Source organism: Octodon degus, unplaced genomic scaffold (assembly GCF_000260255.1).
Source record: "Octodon degus isolate 3935 unplaced genomic scaffold, OctDeg1.0 scaffold00028, whole genome shotgun sequence".
Taxonomy (NCBI): domain Eukaryota; kingdom Metazoa; phylum Chordata; class Mammalia; order Rodentia; family Octodontidae; genus Octodon; species Octodon degus.
In genome coordinates, this window is record NW_004524604.1 from 11883729 (window position 1) to 11892187 (window position 8459).

Consider the following 8459-nt stretch of genomic DNA (forward strand, 5'->3'; position numbering starts at 1 on the left):
AATTAGCTTTTTTAAATTAGAGGTTCCAAACAGCTTTCTGTGGAAATAATAGTTTACTTCAACATAGTGCATAAATACTTGTTTTCATCATTGGTATACTTTTAGCTACCTGTAATAAATAAAAAAAATAATAAAAGCATCCCTTTATTTGAGTACTCACAATGACAAGATGTGAAATTCAAGTACTGAAATAAATTGGCTCTTGTATCACCTCTGTAATTATTTAAATTAGGGACAGTATCATATGCACTTTACAGCTGAAGATAAGGAAGCTCTGATTATTAAGTACCCATCTCAAGACTTAGCTACTAGTGACAATTGAGACTGAGACCAATTATTTGACCAGTGCCTCTCAGCTGAGGACAGGCTTAGCATATTTATCTAATAGGGACAAATTTCCACTTAAGTTGAGCTTGAAAGTGGACATTCATATAGTCATGAGAACAGAAAATACAACAATAAAAAAGAGCAAGTGTCACCTTCTGACCTCTACTGGGAATGTCTGCACTCATGAAAGCTGCTTTGGGGATTACAAATGAATTTCAGGAAACAGACAAATAAATATGCAATTATTGAATAATGAAGATTGAATGACCAGTACCCTCACTACGCACAAGAATATATTTCATGCTTAAAGAACCAGTATTTTGGCTGGGGATATAGCTAGGTGTTTTAAACACCTGCCTGGCAAGCACAATAACCCAGGTTTGGTCCCCAGTGCTGCACGCTGTGCTGGCCCTGACTCATGCTGGCTACTGAAACTGGACATGGTAGGGCAAACATCTAATTCCAGAACTACTGGGGGAAGCTGAGACAGGAGGATCACTAGGAGTCTGAACTGCATAGTAAGACCCTGTATTAAATAAAGAACTAAAAGTTTATTTACAAATGCAGATATAGATATAGATATAGATATATAGATATAGATAATGAAATAGTTCGGTGGATTTTTAAAAACATTTTTCTTATCCTGATTTACTTGAAATTATTAGCTAACAATAACACAACATTATTGGTCACAATTCTAATAATTCCATAAGTGTTGGCCACAATTTTATATCCTTAATTTAAATCTATCTTCAAAACCATTGGTTCGTCATTAAAGATGCAAATTAGCCTTAATCATGGAGTCTTTTAAAACTACAGATATTTATGTACTACTTATATAAGAAAGTAGTACCTCATATTCTACTTATTCTTTATTTTTGTGTCTATAATGTCTCTGAGTTATTCTCATCCCTTTTTTATGCATTTAATGCAGGCTCTACAGGATCTCACGACATAGATCAGACTCCTAGTGATCCTCCTGTTTTCAGCCTCCCAAGTTCTGGGATTACAGGAGCGAGCCACCATGCCCAAAATGAATCACCCATCTCAGCTTGCCCCAGGGGCAGGAAAGGCATGGCATGCACTGAAACCCAGTGGCTGCGCCTGCAGGTGTTTTAATCTGGTCCAATCCTTTTTTTTTTTTTTTTGTACCAGGGATCAAACTCAGGACCTGTACTTGCCAGGCAGGCACTGAAGCCACTGAGTTATCTCCCTAGCTCTTTATCCATTTTTATAAAGCAAGTGTAACATTCACTGACTTTTAAAAGAATGAGTTTAATGATGTATTTCTAGAAATTATTTCTCTAAAATAATTTAGACACATTTGGTTTATGGGGCTGGGAAGATGGCACAGTAGAATAAGCACTTCCCTGGCAAGCGCAAGGGCCTGACTTCAATCCCTGTTTCTGGAAGAAAAAAAAAAAAAAACAAAAACTGGTGTATGGCTAGAATTGTGGAAAAGAATGCAATCATAGAAAGAATTCTGAGTGACATACTCAGACACAAATAAGTTCCACCAATCTCCTTAGTGCTTCCGAAGCCAAACAAATTTACACATTTGAACTAAACTGCCACATCCTACCCCTCATGGACTTGACACCTAAACACTTACCACTAAATAATACTTAATCTCCAAATAAAACGCAACCTAAGATGACACAGTTACATCACCATAAGTGAACAATGCAGTAATCACAAGAATCCCTTTTCCCAAAGTCTTAAAAGTTCATCATTTTTTTCAAAAGTCAAAGTCTATTCTAAGACTTAAGACAAAAACTTACCTGTGAACCCCTGTAAACATCAATAACAAAGTGCTCAATCCCAAAGCATAGTGGCACGTCTAAAAGAGATATCTCCAAAAGAGATATGTATGAGATGAAAAATCGTGAAATCAAATCAACCCCAAAACCCAGAAGGACAAACATTAAATTCTACAGCTCCATACTGGACAGTGGGGATGTAATAGTTGACACACTTGAAAAGTTTTAAAGTTTAGCTAAGCGAGTTAGCAAGGGGCCAGGGTGCATGCTTTGTAAACATCCTCATCCTCAGCAGGAGAACACTGGGATGGTGTGAGTGCCACACCCATCCTAGGGGATGGTAGCTTGCCCACAGTCCAAGGGAAGAAAAGAGACTTGTTTTCCTTCCTTTTGCTCTTGCTTTTTCTGTCTTCTGCCTCCGTGAAGTGTCACCCCTGTGCCACGCCACCCTGCTTTGTTGTCAGCTGACTATGGACTGAAACTTCTTCCACAAACTGTGAACTAAATAAATTTTTCTTTCCTTCATTTTTTTTGTTTTTTATTTTATTATTTCCATAATTTTATTGAGAAACAAATAGCAGTGAGACAGTTTCAAACCAAATTGGGAGGATAAATTCAATAATTAACACATTGCATACATTCTTCCTAGTGGTTAATTGCTGTACAAGATGCGGAAATGATATCCTATTTACAAACACCATTAGAACAAATCGCTCTATTCATTAAGAGAATGTAACTATATATCTATCCTAGCCACTTTGAATACACAGATACAAAATGGACATTCATCTGTATCCCCTTTTTTTGTTTAGTTCTGTTAATTGAATATTATAAGCGTGTTTACTCAGCAAAATATTCTAAGAGTCCAGTAGTCCATAAAAGTATTGGGTCTTCCACTTGACTGGCAATGTCAGAAATGGTTGACCTGAGTCCCCTACAGCTCAACATAACAGCATGGCTTTACTTCTTGTACTTCGTTTTTATACTTTTCTACTGGATGGTTAAGACCAAGGTAAAGCAGGACCTGTGCAACAAGAGTTGTAGCTTTTGGGTCTGACAAGGTCAGTGAAATCCCCTCAGGATTTATCCTGAGATCCTGTACCTCAGATTGTAGAACCTTTGTCAGTGTCAGCAATGTGGATGAGTCACGGCCATTGCTTGGTTAATGTGCTCTCTCTGAAAGCCTGAGAGAATATTTTGTCTCAGCAAAGAGAGAAAAATAAGCAACACAGGGGCATGTGGTGCTATAAGGTGGGCTCCAAAGGACTTTGGTGGCCTTAGTCTATGGCCTTGCATGTTGTAGTCTATATGGATTTTCTCTCAGATTAACTTTGCCCAATGTTTGCTGCTTTCCTTAGCTGATACTCTACACACCTGGAATTTCTCACTTCCTGAAGTTTCCACTCTACTTTTTCTTCTTTCCCACAGCTGTATGCATTACCCCTCATGGATTCCTTAATTGGACCCCATGGCCTTCAAATGTAATCTGTGTTGCAATCTCTGTGACCCCACAGTTCCTGGATTATGCATGCCTTGGTTTGCTATCTTTGGAAACAATAGCTAGCCCCTCTTCAAACATGGCTACAGCAACCTTTGAGTGCCTGGATGGTGGAACATAGTGAAATGAATCCCAGGGAACCAATTACCTCCAAGGCTCTACTTGAATGTGGGTCAAGGGAACTCTCTAGTGAAATAAAAGGTTGATCCTTTGCACCTTTGAGCTTGTAATGAGTGATATTTTACTGAGTCCTGAAAGACACTCAAAGCATTTTTCTTCCTGTATTTGTATAATGTGCTTGGTTTCTTTTTAAAGAAACTAATCTTTTTAACAGCTGCACCTCCTTTGGCCCTATTTTAAGTTATTTTTGCATTTATACATCATTCCCTCAGAGCCAAAATTCAATTTTCCAAAGTTTTCTGTTCTCTTTGCAGCCTCCAATTTTGGTTACAAGCAGCCAGGAATACTCAGATTACAGTCTGAATGTCAGACTGTCGTGAAATTTCCTGACAGGTTATTTTGCCACCCTAGACTCAGTCTCCCACAAGGGCTCAGGATATGAACAAAGTGTAGACAAATTTTCTGCCAAAGGATAACACACATGACCTCTAGTACAACCTCCAACAGAATCCTTACTCCCAACTGAAAATTTCAGAGCCTGACTTTTACTGTCCTCACTCCTATCAGAATGCTAATCATGTGATCTTCGACCAGAATCATCCAGGAGGCTCTGATCACATTCTACGTAATCTCTAGTTGGCAACTCCAAGCTTCTCTAAACTCCTTTTAGAAATCATTTGTGGAGTTTTCTAGTCTACATGCTAAGGGCTAGTCTTAGGGATGGTGATTCTTGGTATAAATCAGCTTTTCCATCATTGTCATACAACAATTAACTCCCATAACTTAAAAGTATGAGAGGTTTATCTGCTACACAGTTTTGGGCAATTCAATTCCTAGTTAGGTGGCTCCAATCCAGGAATGTCATAGTGGATGTGTCTGGCAGAAGAAAGTCTTTTAGTTTATGGCCAGGAAGCAGAGTAGGGAAACAGTGCCAGAGCAGAGGAAGTGTGGGCCCAGACAGAGTCCCCAAGCCCATGCTTCTGTCCTCTTCCCAGACATATGCAGGACCATGCTCTGCTATTGATCTTCTTGGTCTTTCTTAATCCAATAGTGGAGCCATGTCAGGATTATGGTCATGTTCCTTCTCTTTTCATTCTCTCCAGTCTGTGAAGCTATTTTGATGGTGCCACATAGTCATGGAAAATCTTCTGCCCTAATTTTACTGGCTTATATGCCAGCCATGTCTGGTGACACCCAACAGATGCATCCAGAATTGAGCTTTCCTGATCTACTAGGCCTCTGCTAATCCACTCAAGTTCCTAGTCATGATTAATGGTCACACCTGGCGTGCGTGAATTCCTGCATTTGATTCCAACACAACCGAAACAAAACTATTTCTAGAGCTATTTTAACATCATGTTATGCATGCAGTGGAAATGACCTTTTATGTTATTGTTATTATGAACCTTATTATTATTGATTACTATTATTACCATACAACTAAGTATTCCTTTTATATTTGAAAATTTTGAGTAATAAAATAATGATACCTACTAAATGTTTGTCATCCTCGAAGATTATTTCTGTTATTCTGCTGCATAGCTAGCTGCTTTTCTACAAGCTATCAACATTTTTGACTTCAATAAAAACATGATTGACAGGGACATGAAAAATCTGTTTCTACTGGCATCAAAGCACCATCGGAAAAGGCCGTACCACATGTTTCACACAATGCACAATTCGAATAAGAGGCTTTTGGATAAATTTCTGATGCCATCTCTTAGACAACATTCAGACTGTTTGGAAAATTTAGAAAGCTTCCTAAGATTTTGAATGCAAATTCAGGTGAAATATAACAATTTGATAGATTTTTGCTGTTAACAACTGAAGTGAACATTTAAAATATAGGGCTGTGTATACCTAGATTGTATTTAGTGAACTGCATTTCAGCAGTCTGTATTGATCTCTGAATATTTAACAATTAGGCCAATTATACCATAAATTTATTTTGGTATTTACTGCCTGGTTATAATTCTGAGAAAATTTGAGTTTTTGGCAAGCCAGTTATGTTCTTTAAGACTTAAAATCCTTGTGACGTGTTAATTTTACACTATTATTTTATTAGAAAATTTTATCAGTGTTTCCTACTCAGAAAAAAATGATTTGCTCAGTTATTAGGCACTGAAAACAGTAAACATCTGTTCCTACAGCAATAGAACTAGAAATAAACTATTTGAGTTTAGTAAAACAGCTCCCTGACATTTTAATGATATGAAACAATTTACTATTTTTATCAATTCTGTATCAAGGTTTGAGGACTAATTATCATGAGTGTATGAATACTTATCAAACTTATCTGATATTAGCATAGATACCCTTTAAAAACTATCAATGAAAAATACAGTCACAACATGTTAATTGTTGTATGTTAGAATAAGTGGTTTACACTGAAAATGAAGCAATGAGAGTACATTTTTTGGTTAAAAAATGCTTATGACAGCATCACGGTGTCTATCCGAGCACAAATCTAAATTATAATCTTCATGTATAAGAGAATAGAAGACAAAACATACAAATCATAGTTATCAATAGCTTTCAGACAACATATGCAATGGCAATGAAGAGATTTATATGGATTTTGAGTCTGTGTAGTGAAAATATATTTTAGGGTATAGAAAAATTGAAATTGAGATCACAGTTTTTGAGATTATTTGTCTATGGTTTAAGGATGGAGTGGTTATGTTTTTTCATGGTCATCCATGCTCTAGTTCTGCCCTTTGTGTCATTAATGAGCAAGGGTCATAAATATTACTCACAGAAATCTATCTATCTATCTATCTATCTATCTATCTATCTATATGCATTTTTATTTAACTGAAACTGGCAAAAAGACATGGTTTACCCACCAGCATTTTCACCATTTTTGCGCACCAATACTGAACAATTATAATATTTATTAATATACTATCATAAAATAACTGATCTGCCATGATCTTATTGACCACTGTCTTATCTATTCCCTTATGTGTAGTGTACATAAAACATAATTATTGCTGTGGACCAAGGTGAGTTTGAGTGAACTTGAAGCTGTCTTGTTTCCACCTGAAGATAACAAACAAGACAGCCCTGAAATGTGGAAAAGAAGTGCTTGAACAATAAAGAGAGGGGGAAATACGTGTATCTCTAAAGACAAGGTTCTCACTAAGGCAATAAAATTTTCTTTTTCAAAAGCATCGAAAATTCAACTGGCAAAAGTGAAATCATACAGATGAAATTACTGAACTTGAGAAAACACAAAAGTCTAATTAACACAGAGAAAGATATATATTACAGATATCTCTTCAGGTCATTTTCTAAAGCTCCCGGGGGAGGAAGAATCAGCTGCTAACAAGACACGGTGTGTATTTTCAACTTTCTCAGGACTGAAAGACATTGCTTGAAAAGTACTTCCAACACTATGGGCTGTGACTAATGAGGCACAGGAATTTTTAATTAGGTACTTTCGTCTTTCAGTTAAATTTAGCACGATTTACATATAACGATAGATAAGAAACTTGTCAGCAGACTAAGAGGACAAATAGTTTTGACAGTTTGGAATCTGAGTACAATGGTAGAAAGTTTTTAACATGCCTAAAGGGATTGTTTTCTAGCAATGAAGATACAGGGAAATAGGAAGGAAGAAAATTTAGGTCATTTTGCTAAGTTTTTGGAAATAATAAACAAACTGGAAAATTTTAAGTGGAATAGGAGCAGAGATATGATTAAATGATACCATGAGGTTTATGTAAAGTAGCAATTATGACGTGTAATTTTTGTGGAATTTCACCTATAACAGATCAACAACAATATAAACTCTAACAATAGCATTGAAAATCTTAGCTTAGTCTCTAAACCTCATAATGTAATTCTCCAAAGGAGCACTACAATATAAGAGATACTTTGTTGTGTAACAGAGGTATAATGTAGAGTAAGACAAATTCTTTTCTCCTAAGAACTCAGAATGTATTGTTACAAGGCTTTAGTATTTTTGTGGTCTTTAAAAGTCACAAATGATACAAGAATCTTGCATTGCTAACATCAGGGCATTCAAATAAGACTACTTTGTAGCATAGTAAATATTTCATTAAAATAGGACACAATTTATAGGATAAGCTATAGTTCCAAAGAGTGAATCAATTTGGATTTACAAATATACACTATAATGTCTTTATCTTTTCTTTCTTTTTTTTTTTTTTTTGTATTTTTAAGGAAGGGTCTACAGGGTGTTCAGGGTCTCACTATTAGATCAGACTCATAGTGATTTTCCTGTTTACAGCCTCCTAAGTGGTAGGATTACAGGAGTGTGCCACCATGCCCAGTCTCGGAATATCTTTCTCATTATCTCACAGGCCAAAATTTCATTATAAAGTTTATTAATCTGAGAATTACCAGCTTTGACACACAAAAAGTTTGCTGTGTTCTTTCAAAAGGAAAAATTTACTGTACTATGGAGAAGACCGAGAACAGAACTCACAAATATGAACAGATCTGCATATTTATAAGTTATGATAATAAAATCAAATTTTAAATACAACATGCTTCCAGGGGGTTTCCTATCCAATTTTGGTATTTACTATCTGCATATGAATTCTTAATCAAATAATCCTGTAACATCTTGATAAGGTAGGATACATCGATGAACTTGCATTTTCTTTTTTTTTTTCTTTTTTTTTTTTCCAAAGTTTTATTGACAAACAGATAGCAATGAGACAGTTTCAAATCATATCGGAAGGACAGTTTCAACAAATAATACACTGCATATATTCTTCTTAGTG